Source organism: Cervus canadensis, chromosome 22 (genome assembly GCF_019320065.1).
Source record: "Cervus canadensis isolate Bull #8, Minnesota chromosome 22, ASM1932006v1, whole genome shotgun sequence".
NCBI lineage: Eukaryota > Metazoa > Chordata > Mammalia > Artiodactyla > Cervidae > Cervus > Cervus canadensis.
Genome location: NC_057407.1, coordinates 3,512,267 through 3,537,586, shown reverse-complemented (window position 1 = coordinate 3,537,586; position 25,320 = coordinate 3,512,267). Strand labels below are relative to the sequence as shown.

Genomic DNA, 25,320 nt, shown 5'->3' with positions numbered 1-25,320 from the left:
ACCTCATCCAAAAGATCTCCTGCAATGCTACACACGTGATTTCACAGTCATTTATGAAAATGAGCTTTGAGGCGAGAACCAGCAAGGACTTTTACGGCTCAAAGGCAGTTCAATCAGCAGTCACGCTCCCCCTCCCATGTCCAAGTCTTAATCCCAGGCGGCCAGCCTGCAGCGCGCTCCTCCGACCACCAGGGGGCTCTGCGGAGGCCTGGCGTCCCCACTCGCGGGAGGGCGCCTGCTCTTGCTCTTGCGCCTTCGGAGCACGTGTGCGCGCGGGGGGCGTGGCCCGCGTGGCCGCCTGAGCGGCGGGACGTCGCCTGCTCGGTTGTGTCCCGGGTACCTCCGGCCTGACCGACTTCATGTCTGACAGACTTCGTGTCTGACTGACCTGCCGCCCCGAGTCCTTGCGGACCCCCCTCTTCTCGCCCCCCAGCCCCAGCCCTCTTCCGTCCGGGCGGGTCCCCGGCTTCCATCTCCCACCCCGAGCGGGTTCCCTGTCCCGCCCGCCGTCCTCCGGGGGGCCCTGGGTGAGCCCCGGCCCCATGGCGCGGCAGGCGTTGCAGAGCTCGGGGGTGGCCTTCCGCAAGATCCTGTCTCACTTCCCCGAGGAGCTGAGCCTGGCTTTCGCCTACGGCTCGGGGGTGTACCGCCAGGCGGGGCCCAGCTCACACCAGAAGGTGAGCCCGGGCCAGCCCCGCGCCGGGAACGTGCTTCCGAGGTCGCTTTGCCCTCGGTCCCTCCCGAGCCCTGCAGCTGCCGGGCCGCTCTGCGCATCCCCGTATCAACTCGCAAAGTCCTGATACAAACCCTGCGAAAGGGCTCTTAGCAGAGCGTCAGCGTGAGCTGCTCTTCGAAGGGAACTTAGGAGTCCGCTTGGGTCTAAGAGCGGGAGATGCAATTATGTGGAGGGAAGAGCTGGTGCCGGGACAAAACGGGAGAAAAAAAAAAAATCTTGCCAGGTCCTCGTTCAGTGTTCTCGAGTTTTCTGGAAAACTTAAAAAAAAATACTGATAATCTGGGTTCCAGTTGCGGAGATTCAGATTTAATTGGTCTGGGATGATCCCGGGCTTTAGGAATTTAAAAAAACTTCCCAGGTGATTCTGTCTCGCAGCCAAGCTGAGAGTTCCGTCTCTGGCAATGGGAGAAAATACAAAGTGATTCCCTGACTTTGGGAAGCTGATGGATGGATGGTAGGGTTTGGGCATTTGCAGTGACTTTAACAAATAGCAAGGGCTTCCCTGGTAGCTCAGCTGGTAAAGAATCTGTCTGCAATGCTGGAGACCCCGGTTTGATTCCTGGGTCGGGCAGATTCCCCTGGAGAAGGGATAGGCTTCCCACTCACGTATTCTTGGGCTTCCCTGGTGGCTCAGACAGTAAAGAAATAGCTTGCAATGCCAGAGGCCTGGGTTCAATCTTTGGGTTGGGATCCCTTGGAGAAGGGAACAGGTACCCACTCCAGTATTCTGGCCTGGAGAGTTCCATGGACAGAGGAGCTGGCCAGGCTACAGTCCATGGCAGGTCACGAAGAGTCTGACACGACTGAGCAACTTTTCACTTGCACTAACTAAATCTGAAACCTGTATGCAAGTCAAGAAGCAACAGTTGGAACTAAACGTGGAGCAATGAACTGATTCAAAATTGGGAAAGGAGTACATCTAGGCTGTATATTGTCACCCTGCTTATGTAACTTATATGCAGAGTACATCATGTGAAATGCCAGGCTGGATGAAGGACAAGCTGGAATCAAGATTGCTGGGAGAAATATCAATTACCTCACATATGCAGATGATGCCACCCTTATGGCAGAAGGCAAAGAGGAACTAAAGAGCCTCTTGATGAAGGTGAAAGAGGAGGGTGAAAAGCTGACTTAAAACTCAGCATTCAGAAAAGGAAGATCATGGCATTCAGTCCCATCACTTCCTGGCAAATTGATGGAGAAACAATGAAAAGAGGGACAGGCTTTGTTTTCTTGGGTTCCGAAATCACTGCAGATGATGACTGCAGCCATGAAATTAAAAGACACTTGCTCCTTGAAAGAAAAGCTATGACCAGCCTAGACAGCATATTAAAAAGCAGAGACATTACTTTGCCAACAAAGGTCTGTCTAGTCAAGGCTGTGGTTTCTCCAGGAGTCTATGGATGTAAGAGTTGGACTATAGAGAAAGCTGAGCGCTGAAGAATTGATGCTTTTGAACTGTGGTGTTGGAGAAGATTCTTGAGTCCCTTGGACTGCATGGAGATCAAACCAGTTAATCCTAAAGAAAATCAATCCTGAATATTCATTGGAAGGACTGATGCTGAAGCTGAAGCTCCAATACTTTGACCATCTGATGTGAAGAACTGACTCATTGGAAAAGCCCCTGATGCTGGGAAAGATTGAAGGCGGAAGAAGGAGGGGATGACAGAGAATGAGATGGTTGGATGGCATCACCGACTCAATGGACATGCATGAGTTTGAGCAAACTCCAGGAGTTGGTGATGGACAGGGAAGCCTGGCATGCTGCAGTCCATGGGGTCACAAAGAGTTGGACATGACTGAGCGACTGAACTGATTGAACTAACAGGGAGAGTTAGTGGGTGAGCGGTATGTTTGCTCTGACCCAGGACATTTACCAAGTCTGTTCTGGGCAAGGCATTGTTATTCTTTAAAGTTGGCTGAGCATAACAGCAGTGAGGGTACAGTTTTCCTTGTGATTGCAGATTTTTTTTTTTTCCCCTGCAAATGGGGGAAAACAAGTTTGCTTCCAAGATGGAGTCAAAATTTAAGACATCAAAGATGGCAGACAAATATTTTCTGTTTAGTGAGGCTTGTGATTGACTTTGGCAAGGCTTTTGAGCTCTTGCTGAATTAAGGTAAAAGGAGCAGGAGTCTAGATAGAGATGTTTTCTGTATGTGCAGCTCATGTTCTGGACTGGGTTTTTGTTTTTTTTTAATAAACAAAGGAAATGGTCACGTGCTGTCTGCACTAGGGCCTCATGGCTTTGGACACCTTGCTGTAATCTTTCAGTTAATCTTTGCCTGTTCACTTCCTGGTGAGGCCATCTATACCATGCCTTGAATTTGCTGTTTACCACCTATACCAGTATTTAAGTAACGTGCTCATTTGTATTTCATCATGCTCAGTTGCTCAATCTTTTCCAGCTCTTTGCAACCCCATGGACTGTAGCCCACCTGGCTCCTCTGTTTATGGAATTCTCCAGGCAAGAATATGGAGTGGGTTGCCATTTCTTCCTCCAGGGGATCTTCTTGACCTAGAGATTGAACCCTCAGTTCCGCGTCTCCTGCATTGGCAGGCGGATTCTTTACCACTGAGCCACCTGGGAAGTCCCCTAATTTAAGTAGTACTTTTCTTTAAATTGACAACATATGGGAAATGATACATTTGGGGCACATAGTAAATTATAGATTATAATAGGTTATTTTTTTCCAACATACGTTAACATGAAAAGTTTTAAAAACATATCCACTCAAATTCTTAACTATCACCACTAGTTTGTAGGGAACTCAGAGCATCCTGATTCTATAGTCACCCCTTCATTTTCCTGTGAAGATTTTCCTTTGAGCAGACCTGGAATTCCCTCCAAGAAAAGGTGTTTCCTTTTCCCTCACCCTCGTTCCCTGCAAGTTCACAAATAGATTCCAGCACCTGAGTCTGTCCCGGATGAGTCCCTGCCTTGGTGCCCTGGTTACTGGCAGGCAGCCTCGTGTGTGGTGGTGCATCCTTTAGCCCGCCCTCCCTTTCTGCTGCAGGAACATTTCTTACCACGGCAGCCAGCGTCTCTCTTTGGTCCCATCTCCCACCACTCTATACCTGCATCCCATCCCAGCCCTACTAACCTAAGCACAGCACCCAGAACTTGCCCAGTCTCCTCAAGAGCATTTTCATCCAACAGGACTCCCCCGATCCACTATCTATCTGAGCGAGGCAGGGATGAGCACTGAGGGTGATGTCTGCATTGCCTTTGGGCCGGGCATTTACTTTTCTGGTTGCCGTCCATCCTGCCTCCTGTCTGTTAGGCGCCTGCAGCAAGAAGGGCTCTGCGCTGTGGTGGCCGGAGTGGGGGGAAGGCGGTCACTCAGCCCAGCCCCGCACATCCGCACTAGTCATGGAGCTCGGAGCTCTGTGCTCTCTCCAGGGTTAATGTTATGCTGAGCCGACCTCTAATTAGTAGTTTCAAACACCATTGCAGGCTCCAGTAACCAAATGTTTGGGCATAATTGTGTGCCAAAGGGACTGTACTTTTTAATTAAAATTCTTTAGCTACTTTTTAGATATTTGCAGTCTGCAAAGGCTGCTTAGATACTGAAGTTCAGTGAAGTGAGTCTGAAGATATCTGTTGAAACAAATGGAATTTTGTAACCTAGAACAACTGCATTCAGGGTTTGTGCAAATTACTACTGAAATGAGCTTGACCAGAATTCCACGTGTTCAGAGCTGATAAAGAGGTTTTATGTTTGCATGTTGCATTGTAGTTACACAAGTCAACCGTGAAAGAGAAATTCACCATGTCAAGGATGTCAGTGAAAACTTTGAGGAAAATTTCTCATTCTCTGCGATGAAACAAACACTGGAAGCCCAGCCTGAAATTCAGGGACCTGGTTTAGCTCTGCTCCTCCGGGCGCCACCTTGGGCATATCGTTTATTCTCTCTGAGCGTCAGGTTTCTATTTCTCACGTGAGGAGAATGAACTGTACCACGGGTCTGTCGGGACCAGTGTTTTTATTGATATTTCCAGTCCATTGAGGACCGAGACCAGACAGCCTATAAGAGCCATTCTGCCTCTGACATCACAAGTGCCAGAGTTAAAACTGTGGTCATTGCACCATAAATACCTTAGACAACAGACAGTCTTGGAAACTAACCCTTTGCAAAAGATTTTGTGGAGATGTGTTTTTACAAGTTAGGCAGTTTTTTGAGTGGCTTTGGAAATCAAGCTTCTGCCCTGGTCAGAAATTTAGTTCTTTATATTTTGCACTTGCACAAGGGTCAGGATGGTATTTTGCTCTTTTTCATGCACATTTCTTTTCTTTTCCAGCTTATCAAATACGGAGTTATTAGCACCAGTGTTTTGATTGAAGATCTTCTCAACTGGAATAACTTATACATTGCTGGTTGACTCCAAAAACCGGTGAGTGAGTGTTCTGTTAGGGATGGTTCTCGTCTCCAGACCATGCTTCTGGAATGCTCCCTGCTTTGAGTTTCTGCAGATGTTTGTGGTAATTCCACACTCAGCCAAGTGCTCCAAGGCTTAATTCAGGGCCATTAAGTCCTTATAATTGTGAGGGAGGAGGCAATATGGAATTAAGTAGCTTACGTACCGTATGAAGCTTTGTATGTTATAAATATTCCATTAAAAAAAATAAGGATAAAAGGTAAAAGGTAGAATTCAGGTTTTTCAGTTCAGTTCAGTTGCTCAGCCGTGTCCAACTCCTTGCGACCCCATGGACTGCAGCACACCAGACTTCCCTGTCTATCACCAACTCTTGGAGCTTGCTCAAACTCATGTCCATCAAGTCGGTAATGCCATCCGACCATCTCATCTTCTGTCTTCCCCTTCTCCTCCTACCTTCAGTCTTTCTTCAATCAGATTCTTAAGCCTGATTTATAAAATAGTTAAGTTTTCTAATATTGTTATTCACAATTAATTAAAAAAAAAACAGAAGAAACTATCCTTTGGGATGTACATCACTCCCGTCTTTCCTTGCTATCTAATACAGTTTTAATTTGGAGTTTCTCATACTATATGTGTCTTTTATGTGTCATCTGAATTTTGCCAGAAATTATCCTTGTTTGATAAATAAAAGGCAGTTTAAACCCTACTTTCTGGAACATGAGAAGAGTTTGGTTACAGCACTAAGTGGTTTAGAGACAGTGGCTGCATTTCAGATACATGAGTGTCCTCAGTAGGGAGTTCTAGACTCACCGCTTGTTTAGAAAATCCGTCAGAAGCAGCACGATGGTCCACAGTCGTGTCGGGAGCGCACACTGCCACAGCCGCACAGAGAGCACCTTGGCCGTCCGGGCTCCGAGCGCGCGCCTCAGGGCAGTGGGGCTCCCGCGCGGTCCCTGGAGCGGCGTCAGCGTTACCTGGGAGCCTGGCAGAAATGTACCCAGGCCTGCTGAGCCAGAATCTCTGGGGATGGGCCCGATACTGGGTGTTTTAACAAGCCCGCAGGAGACTCTGATCTCACTGAAGAGAAGAATCCCGGCTCAGAGAAACACGTGCACTGTGCACCAGGAGACACGCGGGGAAGCTGCCTTCAGCTGTGGGTTCGGATGTGGGCTCTCACTTAATCTTCCCAGCAGCCTCAGAAGCCTGGTTCAGTTATTAACCCCGTCACAGAGGTAGTAAGAGACAGAGATGGGACTTGGGCTCATCCTGTTGACTGCAGTGCAGTCTGTACAACCAGCCAAACACACCGGAGCAGTTTGTATCTTGATGGGAGGGGGCGTCAAAGATGGTAGCTCCTACCAGCTAGTTTTCCCTTCTTCTTCCTTAGTCGGGTTCAAAATCAGTTCAAAATGGAGCATGGCCTGCCCAGGTTAGATAAGAACAGAGATGAGTTCTGAATAAAGAAGTAAAATGCCTTTGTCCACCATAAAATTAAGTGAAGAACAAAGAGATTAAAAAATAAAGTTCTCAATTTCTCAAAGGTCATTTATTCCATTTTGTACTAACTTTCTCAAAATTCATGTGGAGTTTCCTCACTTAAGAAAAATGTTTATTTTGTTTTCTTTCCTATGTCATGAGTTGTCTGGTTTGGGCTTAAAACAGGAGACTCCAGAGTTGCTTATTAGATTAGTAACTATTTCATGTCAACCTGCCTAATGCTGCAGCATCTTCAGGGCTGAGGGTGCGCGTAGTAACACCCAGGTTGGGCCCTGCTCCACTTCAGGACGTCTTCCCCTGAACGTCCTGCTTTTCCAGGTGAAGATCGTGGCGATGAATGAGGATATGGCTCTGCGCTCAGCCCTGGATCAAAACCTGCAGAGCGCTGTGACCGCGGCTTTCCTCATGCTCCCGGAAAGCTTTTCTGAGGAAGACCTGTTTACAGAGATCGCCGGGCTCTCCTACTCAGGTTAGTGGGCTTCATGCTGCGCTTCCTGCCGGAAGGAGATTCGCTGCTGGGAGACGGAGCAGGCCCGACCCCCCCGCCCCTCGCTGCGGGGAGACCCGGCAGGCCCGACCCCGCCCCTCGCTGGCAACTGAGGTTCCGGTCCCAGCACCTCTGTCAGGGTCTCTGCAGGAACCCGGCGATCTGCCTCCTTCCCCAGGGTCTCTTCCTTTTCACATCTCTACATAGGGTAACCCCTCTGTTGTTGTTATTGTTCATTTTTATTTTGAAACAGTTTCAGAGTACAGGTAAGTTTCAGTAATCATCCAGGAAGCTACCATATATGCCCTGTCCCCAGAAACATCTCACCACACTTCTTTTATCATTCTGTCTGTATCAGTGATGTTCAGAAGTTGGCAGCAGACCCCCTGGAGAGCCTGTCAGAACAGACAAGACCGCCGATTTGGGAGGTCTGGGGCGGGTCCCCAAAGTCTGTGTTTCTCTCCCGTTCCTGGTGATGCTGATGCTCCTCCAGGGAGCCCACTTTGAGAACCACTGTTCCCTCTCTGCGTGTAAATACACCGTATGATGTATGTTCTTCTGAGCTGTTGGGGAGCAGGGCACACGTGTCACGTCCCGTTTAGGCCCATTGCTTCAGGACGTGTTTCCTGAGAAGAGGGCATCCTCTCACAGAACCACAGTGCAGGCACCAAATAACAGCGATACATCACTTCTATCAAACTGGTGATTTTCATTTCTAATGTTGCCGGTTGTCCCAATAATCTCCTTTCTAATATTTTACCCTCAAGTACATTATCCCGTCAGGGATTACATAATGTATTTAGATGCCATCTCTTTTATCTTTTAATTTGTAACGTTTCCTCAGCCTTTCTTTGTCTCGTACGACACTCACATATTTGCAGTCTGCAGACCAGTGATGTTGGTGCCCTGATAAGCAGTGTTTTCTCCCATCTAAACAAACTAGGGGGGAGACATCTGAATACCAGGCCAGTGTCCTGCTTCTTACCAAACTTTCCCTCCAAGGGTGAGTTTCCACTGGCGATTCTTGCTGGAATAGTCTTTACTGTGATGGGTGCAAAGTGGTGACTTGGCCACTCCACCTTTCCTCGTATTAAGGAAACCTTTCTCCCTCCTCCTCCATTCATCTATTGATTTATCTAAATACTAACTTCCTTTCCCCTTAAGCCAGCTGTGCTCCTCAGAGGTATCGGGGAGGGGGAGGCCGAGAGGGCAGAGCCCGGCCCCTCCCCGTAGCCTCAGCCCAAGAGTCCCCCAGAGATCTGTTTAATGTGTTAAGGATTTGTGTATAACTCCATTTTCAGAAAAGTAGTCTGTCTTTTAAACCATAGTTTGAAAATCACTATCTTAAATATCCCTCTTTCCCAGCTTTTAAGTATGAGTCAGAGAACTCTATGCTCAAATGCTGCAGAAGCAGCTGACTCATCCTCTGAATCCCTGCAAAGATAAGACTGCATGGAGACGCTGCGCTCACAGAGACACGAAGGATCTCGCTCTTCAGTCTTGTTCCCACAATGTGTGTGCTGTGAGCCCAGCTGCCATGGCAGCATGGGTGAGAAGGCAGGTGAAGTCGCCTCGGTCTTGGTTGCTTCCAGCATCTCACGGCAGCCTCCCTGCCTGTCAGCAAAGGCCAAGGGGCCAGCATGGTGGGGCTGCATCCAGGAGGCGCGTGTGGGGACGGGGCCTCTGTCTGGGTACCTCCCCCACCCCGCTCCCCTGTGAGGAAAGGTGGACCTGAACCTCTGGTTGACTTTGTGGGAGAAGATGCAGAGCGTCCTCTGCTCTGACCGCGGCGTCAGCGTCCGCTTAGTGTCAGGTGGACGCCAGGTTGCTGTTGCTGCTCAGTTGCTCGGTCGTGTCCGACTCTGTGGCCCCAGGGACTGCAGCACGCCAGGCTCCTCTGTCCTTCCCCATCTCCCGGAGCTTGCTCAGACTCATGTCCATTGAGTCGGTGATGCCATCCAACCATCTCATCCTTTGTCGCCCCCTTCTTCTCCTGCCTTCAGTCTTTCCCAGCATCAGGGTCTTTTCCAGTGAGTCAGCTCTTTGCATCAGGTGCTCAAAGTATTGGAGCTTCAGCTTCAGCATCAGTCCTTCCAGTGAATATTCAGGGTTGATTTCCTTTAGAATTGACTGGTTTGATCTCCTTGCAGTCCAAGGGACTCTCAAGAGTCTTCTCCAACACCACAGTTCAAAAGCATCAGTTCTTCGGTGCTCAGCCTTCTTTATGGTCCAACTCTCACATCCATACATGACTACTAGAAAAAACCATAGCTTTGACTAGAGGGACCTTTGCTGGCAAAATGATGTCTCTGCTTTTTAATGTGCTGTCTAGGTTCATCATAGCTTTCGTTCCAAGGAGCAGACTCTCTTAATTTCATGACACTAGGAGTTCTCCGTAAATTCCAAACATTGACTGAAGACATTTACTTACAGACTTTAAGTAAGCATTCAAGCTGCTCTCTATCTTGAGCTGATTTTTGTTCCGCCTCCTGAAAGGACCATGTCACATGCTCCTGGTTTCTCCTGTTGTTCAGTAAACACTTGCTGACTCACAGCAGTATCATCCTCTGTTCCGCTGCTTCTAGAATGTTCATTAGGAGCTGCTGTATAGCGATGCTCAATAGGTCAGTGAGTAGGTAGGTGGGTGGATGCGTGGGTAGGTGGATGGAGCATTACTCCTTTATTCCGTCACAGAATCCTCTTAGTGCAGCCCTGTCCGTTCAACAAACGTGTGTGTGTCCTGTGTCTCCCTTGGCCACACACTGCACTAGGCCGGGCACCCGCTCACAAGCGAGATACAAATGAAACTCCTCGTGGAGGTCATGTTCTTTCAGGGAGAGACAGTGAAGCAGCAGTGGGCGGTTTCAGACAGTGGTGGGTGCCGTGAGGAGAAGAAAATGCTTCAGGTTGAGGGTGGGCTGTTTCTCAGGGGGTGGTTCAGGAAGACCCTCTGAGGCGGGGAACGGTGTCTACAAGCCGGCCTGGGGCTGCTGGGGAAGAAACGACCGATGAGTGGGTTGCTCCCCGGAGCCTGGTCTCACAGCTTGCTGTGTCTGACCCCAGCCCCTCGGCCTCTGGTCACTCCCATACCTCATCTCGCCTCGTCCTGTTTTCTTGCAGTTATATCTGTCATTGCTTAATCAGCCTAGGGTCTGTGACTCTGGCCAAGTAGCCTACATTACTCATTTCAAAGAGGTTGGCTTCTTTTTCCTGCAACACTTAGGACACAGTGCTTTACAAATCCTCCCCAGAGGGGGCTGATTCCCACTCTGTGTGACCCCTATCTTGTGAATAAGACCTTTTCCAAAGTCTTCTGTAAGTCAGTTGTTTAGATTGGGAATATATTTTCCCATTGAAACAGCATAATATATGATGGTTGTTGGTAAGCCAGGACACAGTGTAATTAATGGTTAACTAGCCCGTGATATGATGGAACTAGACTGGGATGGTGCGGATGGGAAGGATCTAGACCCTGCAGGCAGGTGTCTTCTGTAGATGTGAGACTTGCCCCAGGTGATGTGTTGAAAGACCAGCTTTTCTACTTGCCTTTCCTGGGCTTCTGAGAACACAGTATACCTGAGTTGATCAGATTCTAATCCCTTCAGGAAACCACCCAAACCTCCTAAGCCCTCAGAATATTCCAGACTTCAACTTACCCACCAATCTCATTTTTATTTACAAACTTGGACATCTACTTTACACCTGTTTTCAGTTGAGATAGTTGATATGTTGTCCCTAACCTGCAAAGTTCCGTTTCTCCCTGGCGGAGTCTGGGGGACGTGGAGAAAACAGTGGTCTCTGTGTCATCGGACAAGTTCTTGCCAGTAATTGCTGGTGGAGGCAGGATCCGTCAGTATTACTAGCAATAATAATAATAATAATAATAATCCCTGTATTCTGTGTAGTATTTGAGGATCACTTTAAGTGCCCCAGGGTCAGTATTTATGGCATTATTGTTATAAGTGATGGTGAGAAAGCAGTGGGTGGAAGATGGGAGCCTACAAAACTGGGGAGGAGAAAGCCTTCTAATCCTTCAGTTATTCTTAGAACTCAGCGTTTAAGTAAACAGGAAAGGAAACCGAATGAACTTTAAAGGGCCGCCTTTCACATTCTCGTGAAAGTACAAACTCTAAAATGACTAGTTTTAGGTAATGATCCCTGGTTTAACATTTATCAAGTGAATCACCGTCCCATACCTTATAATGAATTAAGGATGCAATGTCTGCTCTGAGGAGCTTCACATTCACAAACATGCAGTCACAGTGAGTCCGTGGCAGACTTAAGAGCAGCCCGTGTGGAAAAGGCAGGCGTGTGTAAGTGCACGTCCCGTTCGGGGAGGGAGGAGCAGACAGCTGTGATGGAGGTCCATGCTGGTGGCAGGAGAAGGTCGCATTCTTTGTCGTATGTCAGGAATGACTCTCGGGACTTTTGATCCAATAACTCGTTTCATCCTCACACACAGCCCTTTGATAGGGTGCTAAATTATCACACCATTTAACAGATGAGAACACCAAGGCCCAGATCTGTCTCAGGCCAGTTGTCTGGTAGATTAGTAGGTGGTAGAGCTGGAATCTTAGCCCACACTTTTTTTAACTTTTTATCTTGGGTCGGCACACGGCTGATTAACATGTTGCAGTAGTTTCAGGTGCAGAGCAGAGCAACTCAGCCATATGCATGTATCCATCCTCCCCCAGACTCCCCACACATTCAGGCTGTCCCATAACATTGAGCGGAGATCCATGTTAGCCCTCATTCTTAACCACTGAAATTCACTGCCTCTCTGGTGTTTCAGGGAAGAGGTTAGACCTGGATTGGGCAGGGTGTTGAAGACAAAGTGAGCAGATGGGAATTTGACAACCAAGAGCCACAGAAGTTTTCTGGCATTGCAGGTTGGTCCAGGATTTGTGGTTGTGGAAAGATAATTTTGCCAGCAGTGTGCAGGAGGGAGAAAGACTGAGAATGAGAATGTTTTTTCTCTTAGCACACGGTCACGAGGGTTTCCTCTGCTGGACGCCATCTAAGCTCTGGGGATGAGGCGGGCACGGCCGCGGCCCTCGTGGGGCTCTCTCTGCGGTTGGAAAGTCAGCCAGCAGACACGTGGCAGCACAGAACGGGGTGGGGGGGCAGGTGTCACTTTAGTGCAGCCAGAGACGGTCTCCCCCAGGGTGGGAGCTGAGCACCAGCGTCTGAGCACCCGTGAAGAGAACCGGAGAGCTGACCAGGCAGAGAGGCCCTGCAGGGAGGACGGTTGGGACCCGGCCTGTGTTGGGTCGCCTCCAGAACCCCCCGTGGCGCGTGGCAGGCCCCTCAGCATGCGTGTGGGTGGATGGACAGAGCACAGCCAGTCTGAACCACGATGAGGGCTCAAGCAGGGCCTCAGGACCGTGGACAGCCTCACGTGGAAACGGCTGGTTGTTCCATTTAGTCGCTAAGTCGTGTCCAGCTCTTCTGCGATCCCGTGGACTGTGGCCCACCAGGCTCCTCTGTCCATGGGATTTCCCAGGCAAGAATACTGGAGTGGGTTCCATTTCCTTCTCCAGGAGATCTTCCTGACCCGGGGGTCAAACCCACAACTCCTGCATTGGCAGGTGGATTCTTCACCACTGAGCCACCCAGGAAGCCCATTCTATTTAATACTTTGCTTTTTTTAATCATTATATTACTTCACGGAAGGCAGCATTACTAAAGTGTTTACAAGCTGGGGCTCTGCAGTCAGACTCCTGGGTTCACCTCTTAGCTTTAACCTTAGTTAACTTTCTGTCTTTGGGCAAGTTTCTTATCTCCTTGTGACTCAGTTTCTTTCTCTCGAAAGGAGGTTTTTATACGGATGAAATTAAATCATACATGGAGATTAAATCGTATGTGCCTGGCACATCATAAATGCTCAGTAAATGTTAGCCTGCATTATTCTAGATCCATGTTTGCTTGTATTAACAGAGGACTTCCCTGGTGGCTCAGACGGTAAAGAATCTGCCTGCAATGTGGGAAACCTGGGTTTGATCCTGCGGTCGGGAAGATCCCCTGGAGGAGGAAATGGCAATCTACTCTAGTATTCTTGCCTGGAGAATTCCATGGACAGAGGAGCCTGTCAGGCTACAGTCCTTGGGGTCGCAAAGAGTTGGACATGACTGACTAACACACACACACGCAACACAGCCGCTTGCTGTAGACAGAAAGGCAAGGCTGCAGTCAGACCTGAGTTTGAACACTAGCCTCGTGGAGGTGCCGGAACCTTTCTGAGCCTGTGTTCTCCTTTGTAAAGTGGAAATAACTATTTCCTGAAAAGATTTTCCATGAGATAATATGTATAAAAGCCCCCAGTATCACAGCTCACTGATGGTTGGTGCTCAGAAAATGACTCCTATCATTACTTATCACTGTTACCGTGTATCATTCTGGCTGCAGAGGTTTTCCTCAGGCTGAGACACCCTGATCCGCCCAGTGATTCAGTGATTGGCGGGCGCTCAGGCCGCCATCATCTGCCTTTGTTTTACTAACGACATGACTATGGTTCACTTCCACCAAACCTGTTTGCTAGGGAAGAGGGCAAAAGGGGGCACTGGCTTCCTTGGACACGTTCGCCAAACTGGGATTATGTCGTCTGATATACTAACCACTAAACTGGTGCATGTTGACAAATGATGCCTGTCAGAGTTAGCAGAGGACTTAAGTCAGGTAGAGTCACTTGGCCCTTCACAGTCCTTGAGGAACGAAAAACACCTTCAACCGCTGACATGTGCGAGAGAGAGAGTGGGTTTCTTTTTGATGCCAGATTGTCTGATCGCAGGCTCAGCTACTTCTAGGAACAAGACAAACAGTGAGGAAGTGCCAGCTGAGTGATTCTTAGAGAAAAAAAATCAGGAGTGAGCGCCAGCCCTCTCCAGCGTGAGTGAACGTCCCCATTTCTGGATCCTGGTAAAAGCCAGTAGAGACGTTTCCTCTGGGCTGAGAGCTCCTGCGATTTCTCCCATGACAGTCACACCTCTGTGCCCGCGCCAGCAGTGTCCCTGGGTGACGTGGGTGTTGGCCTTGACTCTCGCAGTCATTTGGAAACAGATTTCCGCAGGCTTGGCCCGCTTGCGCTTTTGCTGAAGCCTCGCTCGGAACGCTGCTTTACTCGGTCACTAGCTGATTTTTGAGCCTGCCGCACTCCTGAGAGGGTTTCAGTCACCAACCATGTCTAACGTCTCCAGGTTACTTACCGTGTGTCTGGGAGTGTTGTAAGTGCTTTACGTGTATTAACTCATTTAATCCTGGGAACTCATGGGCTCGCTGTCCTGCTGCTCCATACTGTAACATGTGTGAAGCTCCCGAAGCCCAGAGCAGGAGGGAGCTTGTCCCTGTGGCTTCTGGTCCGGAGTGCGGATGCACGCGGGCGCTCTGGTCCAGGATGCTCGCTCCTCCCCTCCCCGTCCTGCAGAGCTCACCCGGGGACTAGGGGAGGGACTGTAGGGCCCCGTGGGTCTCCTCCCCATTCCTGGCCATCTTCCTCTGCTTGTGTTTCCTTCTTTGCACTCTCCACCTCTGAGGGACTGTGTATCTGTCGGGTTTCTCATCTCTGGTCTCTGTCCCACCGCTAGGACGTGGAAGGCAGGCGTGTTTTCTTGCTTTGTTCCTTCCTTCAGTGATTACGGTGGTGCCTGACACACACCAGGTGCTCAATAAATACTTAGGGGACGGACGGATGGATGGATGGATGGATGGATGGTGGTGGTGGTATTGGTTCCTTCCTGAATCAGTATCATAAACCTGATGCTTCCTACACCTCTCCATTTTGTGTTCTCTAAAGTGTGCGAGAGAATAATTTATATATGATTCAAATGGATATCACCAGTGCATCAGCTATTTGTTCTTACCTCATTCTCTTCCATGTGTGAGTTAGTGCAGTGATGGTATCGTTTCTGCAACCACGGAGATATTTTTGAGGATGTATTTTGAATGGTCTGTTAGGCTCCCTCCTAGAAATACTGCCTTAGTCATCTTTGTTGAAATAATAATTATTTTTCCACATGGAAAAGAATGAAGTTGTACCCTTAACACACCCTACACAAAATTAACTCAAAATAGATCATGGATGGGTCTTTCCAGGAGTCACTAGTGGTAAAGAATCTGCCTGCCAGTGCAGGAGATGCAAGAGACACGGGTTCAATCCTGAGTTGGTAAGGTCCCCTGGAGTAGGAAATGGCACCTCACCCCAGCATTCTTGCCTGGAGAATCCCATGGGCAGAGGAGCCTGGCAGGCTACAGTCTGTGGGGCTGCAAAGAGTCAGACACAACTGAGTGACTGAGCACACACAGATCATGGATGTAAGAGCTAAAACTGTAAGACTTTTAGAAGAGTCACTTTGAGTTATGCAGTGTGTTCTTAAATACAAAACAAAAGTACAAGCAACAAAAGAAGAAATAGATAAATGGGACCATATAAAAATTAAACTTCTGTGATGCAAACAAAACTTTCCAGAAAGTGAAAAGGCATCCAAAGAAATGGAAAGAAATACTTGCAAATCATGTATCTGATAAGTGACTAGTATCTGAAATATATAAAGAATTTTTAGAACACTGTAAAAAGACAAATAGCTCAATACAGAAATGGGCAAAGGATTTGCATAGACTTGAAAAAGTGTACAAATATCAGATAAACACAAGAAATGCTCAGCACTGTTTGCCACTAGATCCCAATTCACTCTCAAAACCTATAATCAACAGCATGTATATTATCTACGGTGAAACAGATCACCAGCCCAGGTGGGATGCATGAGACAAGTGCTCCGGCCTGGTGCACTGGGAAGACCCAGAGGAATCGGGTGGAGAGGGAGGTGGGAGGGGGGATCGGGATGGGGAATACGTGTAACTCTATGGCTGATTCATATCAATGTATGACAAAACCCACTGAAATGTTGTGAAGTAATTAGCCTCCAACTAATAAAAAATAAATAAAGAAGGAAAGAAAGAAACATAAATGTAAAAAAAAAATAAAAAAAATAAAAATAAAAATAAAAATGTAAAAAAAAAAAAACCTATAATCAAAATACAGACGAGAACAGGTGTTGCTGAGGCTGTGGAGAAACTGACCTGCATACGTTGCTGAGGAATGTAAATAATACAGCCACTTTGGAAAAAATATTTTGGCGGTTCCTCAAAATATTAAAGCAACTATGTGACCCAACAATTCTACTCCTAGGTATCTACCCAAGAGAAATGAAAATATATATTCACACAAAAATTCATACACAACTGTTCATAACAGTGTTACTGATAAAAAAAAATGGCCCCAAAGTAAAAACAACCCAAATGCCTGGTAACTGGGAGATAGATATATAAATGTGGTACATCCATCCAGTGGAATATTACTTAGCCACAAACAGGAATAAGTATTGATAGTTGCTCCAACATGATGAACTCTGAAAACATGCTAATCATAAGAGACCCTGTATTGTGCAGTTCCACTCATACAAACTGTCCAGAACAGGAAAATCTGTAGAGAGAGAAAGTGGGCTGGTCTCTGTGCGGGGCTGAGGGTGGGAGCAGGGAAGGAAGGTGACTGCTGACGGGACAGGGTCCCTTTTAGGGAGGCTGAAATGGCCTAAAGTTAGATGGTTGCATAACCCTGTAAATATCTATAAAAAGCATATGCTTTATATAAGAATTATATGGTATGTGATTTATATCTCAAAAAAAAAAAAAAACACCCAGTTTAAGATGAGTATTACATTGCACATATCAACTTCCAGTTTGAGCTGCTATTCCTGACCACTTCCATATCAGGAGTCCCGGGCAGTAACCTGCTCTGAAATGCCCTGTTTTCATGTCCCTTGCTGCTTGAGGCAGAGTCTGTATCTTTGTATGCCCTGATTCCAACACAGCTCCTGGCACTTAGAAGCCACCCAGGTATTTATTGAATTGAGATGACAGGAGTATGGCAGTTAGTCTAGGAGGGAAAGTTAGCCTGCCGGTGTCGTTAGAGACCCAGGGCTTCCTGCACCCTCTGCCCTGCCCCTCCCATACACGCATCATGACAGCAGTGATGTCTCCCTCACTGTGGACAGAGGATCCTCTAATACCTTAATCACGGAAGCCTAAAGGCAGTCTTGGGAGGTTAGCGTGACTGTTACAATCATTTTGCAGAGAAGGAAACTGATTGAGAAAGGTTAAGTAACTCACCCCCCAGCCACCCAGGGATATGGTCCAGACCGGAGAGCCAGGGCCTTTCCACTCACACCCCTATGTTCGTAATAACGGCCCTGACCGCTGGGGATGTGCTGGAATCATAGAGCAGGCCAGCTCCAAATGGATTACAAGCCTCTGAATTTGTCTTACTTCAGGTCAAGGAGAGATTACCCTTTTGTCTAGCCATTGCATTAGACAGGCTGTTCTCTGGCTTGGGCAGTTAAGAGTTAAACTCCCATAAAATATGAGTCAGCAATCGGATTTTCTCAACCTCTGTGTTTTGTTGCGAGTGTATCTCCAGAGGTAAGAAAAATTGATTCTTAGGGTCAGATGCTGGTTCATGCTGTGTCCACAATTCTATTCACTTTGTTCTGAAGCAGCGGGCGATAAGCCCACTTGCTTGCTGTTCCCCGTGGCTGAGCTGGTTCTGCTGCACAGCAGTTGGAGAAATCCGGTTCGGCAGACATTTATGGATCTGCCTTCATGTGCCAGGCAGCGGGAGAAGAGCCGGGGTCACAGGGACGAACACGCCTTGGTCCCTGTCCCCAGAAATTCCTTAATGTTTCCCAGCTCCTTCCATCGTGGCCGGCAGTTGTTGTTTGGGGAGGGTTTGGATCATTTGCCTTTAAATTTTGGTAAAATATACTCCCTCTCAGAAAGTTACTGTCTAAAATGTAAGAGCTTTTGTTTGTTAAACGGACAGGAGGTGAGGAGGTGGCATAAACATTTAGAACTCGACAGTGGTGCAGACTGATCCTTCAGTTCTGAGCCAGCTGTGTGAGACTCAGAGTTTGATGACAGTTCATCCCTTCAGGGAGAAACAGAAAACATTTATAGGCTCTGAATGAAAGCATGAGGGTATATACACAATTGAAAGTCAACCCAGCTGCCTCTCCATTCACATTTGCTGGGACAGCATGTCTGTGCATCCATGAACTTACTTCAGAACGCTAGAGGTAGTGAGCCAGCGTTACAGAAGTGAGGGAGAGGGGGGAAATTACAGGGGAGAATTGCAGAGTGAAGTGAAGTTAGCACCTGAAATGTCACTGCCCTGATCTGAGAGGTGGCCGGGCCCTGGGCAGGTTGTCGCTCCTTGTCCTCGTCCGTGAGACTGAGGATAATCTGCACCTTCCTCGTGAGGCTTGGCAGCCTTAAACGAGACAGCAGGTGCGGAGCACATGCCTTTAAAGAGCCCGCAGTAAATGTGTCTCTTATTAGAGCAAACATAGCCATTTAAAAACAGTCTTTTGTCTCATTTTTTTTTATAAAGTTGTTTCCTTCTGGTACTTTTGTGTCCTGGCTTCTCAGCTGCACATTATCCCATGGTCATTTTCCATCTTGGTGTGTGGTTCCTGTAACGCTTAGTGGGTGAGCCCTGATCCATGGTCAGTGTGGGCATGCCCCGGTTTGTGGTTTGTGTGGGTGGTCCATGGTTGGTGTGGGTGGTCCGTGGTCCGTGGTTGGTGTGGGTGCTCCGTGGTTGGTATGGGTGGTCCGTGGTCGGTGTGGGTGGTCTGTGGTCGGTGTGGGTGGTCCGTGGTCCATGGTTGGTGTGGGTGCTCTGTGGTTGGTATGGGTGGTCCGTGGTCCGTGGTCACTGTGGGTGCTCCGTGGTCGGTGTGGGCACGCTCTGGTTCGTGGTTGGTGTGGGCACGCCCTGGTTCGTGGTTGGTGTAGGTGGTCCATGGTTGGTGTGGGTGGTCTGTGGTCCGTGGTTGGTGTGGGTGCTCCGTGGTCAGTGTGGGCATGCCCTGGTTCGTGGTTGGTGTGGGTGGTCTGTGGTCAGTGTGGGTGATCCGTGGTCGGTGTGGGCATGCCCTTGTTGGTGGTTGGTGTGGGTGGTCCGTGGTTGGTGTGGGTGGTCCGTGGTCAGTGTGGGTTGTCCGTGGTCCGTGGTTGGTGTGGGCATGCCCTGGTTTGTGGTTGGTGTGGGTGGTCTGTGGTTGGTGTGGGTGGTCCGTGGTTTGTGTGGGTGGTCCATGGTTGGTGTGGGTGGTCCGTGGTCCGTGGTTGGTGTGGGTGCTCCGTGGTTGGTATGGGTGGTCCGTGGTCGGTGTGGGTGGTCTGTGGTCGGTGTGGGTGGTCCGTGGTCCATGGTTGGTGTGGGTGCTCTGTGGTTGGTATGGGTGGTCCGTGGTCCGTGGTCACTGTGGGTGCTCCGTGGTCGGTGTGGGCACGCTCTGGTTCGTGGTTGGTGTGGGCACGCCCTGGTTCATGGTTGGTGTAGGTGGTCCATGGTTGGTGTGGGTGGTCTGTGGTCCGTGGTTGGTGTGGGTGCTCCGTGGTCAGTGTGGGCATGCCCTGGTTCGTGGTTGGTGTGGGTGGTCCGTGGTCAGTGTGGGTGATCCGTGGTCGGTGTGGGCATGCCCTTGTTGGTGGTTGGTGTGGGTGGTCCGTGGTTGGTGTGGGTGGTCCGTGGTCAGTGTGGGTTGTCCGTGGTCCGTGGTTGGTGTGGGCATGCCCTGGTTTGTGGTTGGTGTGGGTGGTCTGTGGTTGGTGTGGGTGGTCCGTGGTTGGTGTGGGTGGTCCGTGGTCCGTGGTTGGTGTGGGTGCACTGCTCCCCTGCTGAGGGACATTTGGTTGCTGCCAGGATTTCGGTGTTGTAAATCATGCTTTAGTGAACAGTCGTGTGTGTGTGGAGGGTGTTCACTGGCTTCCTGGGAGACCTCAGGCTGGTTCCGTCGTCCCCGTGTCCCTGTCCCCTTCCTGCCACATGGGGAGGGGGCAGTGCCCACCTGAGGGGACGGCTGTGTGGACAGACGAGGTAGGACGATGACCCAGACCCTCAGTGAGCTCACCTCCTGGCCTCGGTTTGGGTTTGGGGCTTGGGGCTCACTCTCCAGAGATGAGGCTTCGTCAGTCACAGCTTCCAGAAGGCCTGCAGCAGTGTACAAAGTCAAGAGCATTACGTGAGAGAACCAGTTTCTCCACCCTCTCACTAGCAGTCATCCTCGTGTGTGATTGTGGAAACAAACAGTGAGAAAACGCTGTCGTCTGTGTTTGAGCAGCTTGTCAGGACAGGACTCACTCGAGCTCGCTGCCCTAACCAGTCCCCACCTCATCTCACGGAGGTCAGGTTCCAGGGGCTGCCTGTGAATCTTTTCCAAAGCTTGTAGTCCCCACACGCTTTCTACTGAATTGCAGTGCGTGTTCGTGCTTTGAAGCTTAAAAATGCAGTGTATTTTATTCCTCACTGAGGTACATACTTACTGTTGGGTATCTTTTAATTTTTCCAAACAAACCCACAGTTTGCTCTAGAAAATTTGCCATGGCAGGTCATAATTTCGATGATTCCCTTTCTGCTCTGTGGAAAAAAATTGGCAAGGGCAACCACATATCCTGGTTTGCCCACTTTTTATTCATCATAATGTGATGACTCACAGCACCCCCTTCACTGTCAAAAGTGACCTCTTTTGGATGATAAATTACATTGTCACCCTCACCCCAGGGCTTCCTCAGCTGCTGAGGTATGTGTCTGTTCTTCCCACCTCACTTCTCCCCTGGACGACTTTCTCTCTGCCCAGCAAGGCCTTTAGCCATGCAGCTTTCTCTAGGCTTCCCCTGGAGGGCCTCACACGTGCCCAGCCTCTTCCATGTATCACCACAGCCGTGTCCTTGGTACTGTTTATTGAGCTTAGTATAACATCCTCTCAGTTCAGTTCAGGCGCTCAGTCATGTCCAACTCTTTGCGACCCCATGGACCATAGCACGCCATGCCTCCCTGTTCATCACCAACTCCCGGAGCTTATTCAAACTCAAGTCTATCAAGTCAGTGATACCATCCAACCATCTCATTCTCTGTCGTCCCCTTCTCTTCACGCCTTTGATCTTTCCCCACATCAGGGTCTTTTCAGATGAGTCAGCTCTTCGCATCAGGTGGCCAAAGTATTGGAGTTTCAGCTTCAGCATCAGTCCTCCCAGTGAATATTCAGGAGTGATTTCCTTTAGGATGGACTGGTTGGATCTCCTTGCTGTCCAAGGGACTCTCAAGAATCTTCTCCAACACCACAGTTCAAAAGCATCAATTCTTTGGTGCTCAGCTTTCTTTATAGTCCAGCTCTCACATCCATATGTGACTACTGGAAAAACCGTAGCTTTGACTAGGCTTTGGTGTAGTCAATAAAGCAGAAATAGATGTTTTTCTGGAATTCTCTTGCTTTTTCCATGATCCAACTAATGTCAGCAATTTGATCTCTGGTTCCTCTGCCTTTTCTAAATCCAGCTTGAACATCTGGATGTTCACAGTTCACGTACTATTGAAGCCTGACTTGGAGAATTTTGAGCATTACTTTACTAGCGTGTGAGATGAGTGCAATTGTGCGGTAGTTTGAGCATTCTTTGGCATTGCCTTTCTTTGGTATTGGAATGAAAACTGACCTTTCCCAGTCCTGTGGCCACTGCTGAGTTTTCCAAATTTGCCGGCATATTGAGTGTAGCACTTTCACAGCATCACCTTTTAGGATTTGAAATAGCTCAGCTGGAATTCCACCACCTCCACTAGCTTTGTTTGCGGCGATGCTTCCTAAGGCCCACTTGACATTGCACTCCAGTCTGGCTAGATGTCTGGCTTTAGGTGAGTGAGCACACCATCCTCTAGGCCCAGTTATATTGTTGCAAATGGCAAAATTTCATTCTTCTTTTATGGCTGATATTCCTTTCTATATATGTATATATATCCCATCTTTATCCATTCATCTATCAGTGGGCACTTAGCTTGTTTCCTTATCTTGGCAAATGTAAATAATGCTGCAGTGAACATAGGCTCCCGGGTGCCCCCTGGATAGGCCTCACGGGCCCTTCTGTTGGGGCGGGGCTGGCTTCTGGGCATGCGCTTAGGCAGGGCGGTTCCCTGGCCCACGAGTTACCTGTGCGGTGGCTGCTGGCCTCCCGTGGTCGGGGCTTGTCCACGGGTGACTGACTGCAGGGCCTGCGGCGGTTCCGGACCACTGGATAGCAGGCTGGTGCTGACGGGCTGGACAGAGGATGCCAAGATGCCCTGGCCAGCAGCGGAGTAGTCGTGGGCGGAGTGAGCTCCTCAGGAGGGCGGCCATCAGCGCCTCTGTCCCCAGGAGGAGCCCTTGCTGCCTCTAGCTTTTCTAGATCGGCAGTTCACCACTTGCAACTTTTTAAAGTTATATCAGCTTTACAGTTTATCCTAAATGTAAACTTTGCCTTATCAAGTATAATAAGGTTATTTATATTCACAGAGCACCTCAAAAGCCCTCGTACAAACACAGCAGGCAGGGCCAAGCTGAGTGAGCAGCACCAAGGACGAGATACACACAACTCCCGTCTCTGATTGGTCACAGGCGGAGTTTTGTTAACAAGATGAAAGTTTATAATAGAGAAGCTTCTGCGTTGGAAAAACAAGTGCATATTAACTCTCAGGGTGACTTCCTTCTGTACTTCAGTATATTTTAACTGGCTGACGGGCTTTGTGATTTGAGAGGCTCTATTTTCCCCCAAGCAAGTGCCTGCATTCCTGGATGCTATGTTCATGTCCTGAAGGTGAAAAAGCCAGTGTTTCGAGTGCGAGATCCTGCCAGGTTAAGCTGGTGCGGTGTCAGCTGGGGGGCTTTGGTTCACAGGTCATTTGGAGGCCTGCAGTCCACAGGGCAGAGTCTGAAGTCGCAGTGCAAAACTGGTTTTGTATTTGTTTTAACCAGGTGACTTTCGGATGGTGGTTGGAGAGGATAAGGCAAAAGTGTTGAATATCGTGAAGCCCAACATGGCCCACTTCCGGGAGCTGTACGGCAGCATTCTGCAGGAGAGCCCCCAGGTGGTGTATAAGGCCCAGCAGGGCAGCCTGGAGGTGAGCGGTCGGAGGGACAGGATGGTCCGTCCTGAGGCAGGAGCCCGTTTAGGGGGAAAGTAGGGTGAGCAGTATGACCAGTGAAGTGATGTATTCATAGAAAGTGCGTTTTGTGTGTAAACATGTTCTCTGTGTATTTGAAATAAGGCTAAAAGGTAACATAAGAAACTGGTGACAGGAGGCTGCCTCTGGAGAAGGGGACTGGGGCTGACATGAGGCTGGGGGTGGGGACCGGTCTTCACCATGTGTGTCTTTTGTGCCATTTGAACTTCTTGCTATGTATATTAATTATTAATCAAACACAAATGAAAGCAAACTCTGAAATTACCTTCTTTTTGCCTCCAAACCCATCTGCCTCCCAGAGTTATCTTATTAACAGGTTGGTGTATTTGCTTCCAAATCTCATTGCATGCACTTTTGTGTGTATTTGTACATGTATACACATGTTCAGTTCAGTTCACTCAGTCATGTCAGACTCTTTGCGACCCCATGGACTGCAGCACGCCAGGCCTCCCTGTCCATCACCAACTCCCAGAGTCCACCCAAACGCATGTCCATTGAGTCGGTGATGCCATCCAACCATCTCGTCCTCTGTCGTCCCCTTCTCCTCCTGCCCTCAACCTTTCCCAGCATCAGGGTCTTTCAAATGAGTCAGCTCTTAGCCTTAAGTGGCCAAAGTTTTGGAGTTTCAGCTTCAACATCAGTCCTTCCAATGAACACCCAGGACTGATCTCCTTTAGGATGGACTGGTTTGATCTCCTTGCAGTCCAAGGGACTCTCAAGAGTCTTCTCCAACACCACAGTTCAGAAGAATCAATTCATCTGCGCTCAGCTTTCTTTATAATCCAACTCTCACATCCATACATGACTACTGGAAAAACCATAGCCTTGACTAGACGGACCTTTGTTGACAAAGTGATGTCTCTGCTTTTTAATATGCTGTCTGGGTTGGTCATAACTTTTCTTTCAAGGAGTAATCATCTTTTAATTTCATGGCTGTAATCACCATCTGCAGTGATTTTGGAGCCCCAAAAAATAAAGTCAGCCACTGTTTCCCCATCTATTGCCCATGAAGTGATGGGACCAGATGCCATGATCTTAGCTTTCTGAATGTTGAGCTTTAAGGCAACTTTCTCACACTCCTCTTTCACCTTCATCAAGAGGCTCTTTAGTTCCTCTTCATTTTCTGCCATAAGGGTGGTGTCATCTGCATATCTGAGGTTATCGATATTTCTCCCGGCAATCTTGATTCCAGCTTGTGCTTCCTCCAGCCCAGTGTTTCTCATGATGTACTCTGCATAGAAGTTAAATAAGCAGGGTGACAATGTACAGCCTTGACATACTCCTTTTCCTATTTGGAACCAGTCTGTTGTTCCATGTATGAAGCAGTTTGGTCTTTTTCATTTGGTTTTATTTTACATAAGTGTATTCATACACGTTATTCCAAAGCTTGTTTTTCCCCACTTGTTAAACATATTGTGTCTTGGGACTTTTCTTTTGACATAGCAGACAAAACTTTCACGTCACTTTTCAAAAAAATATTCAGTTTTTTGAAAATAAAAGTCAAAAAACCTTTCCTTTGAAAAATGTAATTTGGATATAAGATTGTTTTTAACTATAGGATTCATGTTTTTTTAATCTTTAAGATAAGACTGTTAACTTCTTTGAAGCTCCTTCTCTTCCACATAATGGGGCAATTCATGTCGAATAACAAATTAATGGTATTTCTAGAACTGAAAGGAAACTTTAAAAAACAGGAATTATTTTAAATGTAATATTAGGGAATAACATGAATGCCCAGAATACCCACCACTCAGGTTAACAGATTTTACCATGTTTGGTTTAGATTGAGATATTTTTAATTTTTACTTTTCTCAAAGTAATGCCTGCACACTTTAAAAACCAGCTGATGCACCAAGGTTTTTACCAAAAAGCAGCGGTCCCCTGCCGCACACTCCTGCTTGTCTGAGCTAATTCCCAGAGCAACTGCCTTCATCTCCTTCACTGATTCTTCTGATGTTTATCTCCATATTTACAAGTAATATCATTTGATTGTTATTTGTTGATTTGTTTTCAATTTTGTACACTTTTTGTCATCCTTTTATGGAAAATGAGAATGTTTTACTCTCATGCACTCCATTCACACACAAACACACACTCTCTTTCTCACACATTCTTTCTTTCCATCTCTCTCTTCCCCACCACCCACTTATGCTCCACATATAGTTATCACATGGGCTTC

At 48.2% G+C, this 25,320-nt stretch overlaps 1 pseudogene; it reads left to right on the top strand.

Annotated features, from left to right (window-relative positions):
* The first annotated feature begins 288 nt into the window (after window positions 1-288).
* On the top strand, window positions 289-23,354 carry LOC122425030 (annotated as a pseudogene).
* The last annotated feature ends 1,966 nt before the right edge of the window (window positions 23,355-25,320 follow it).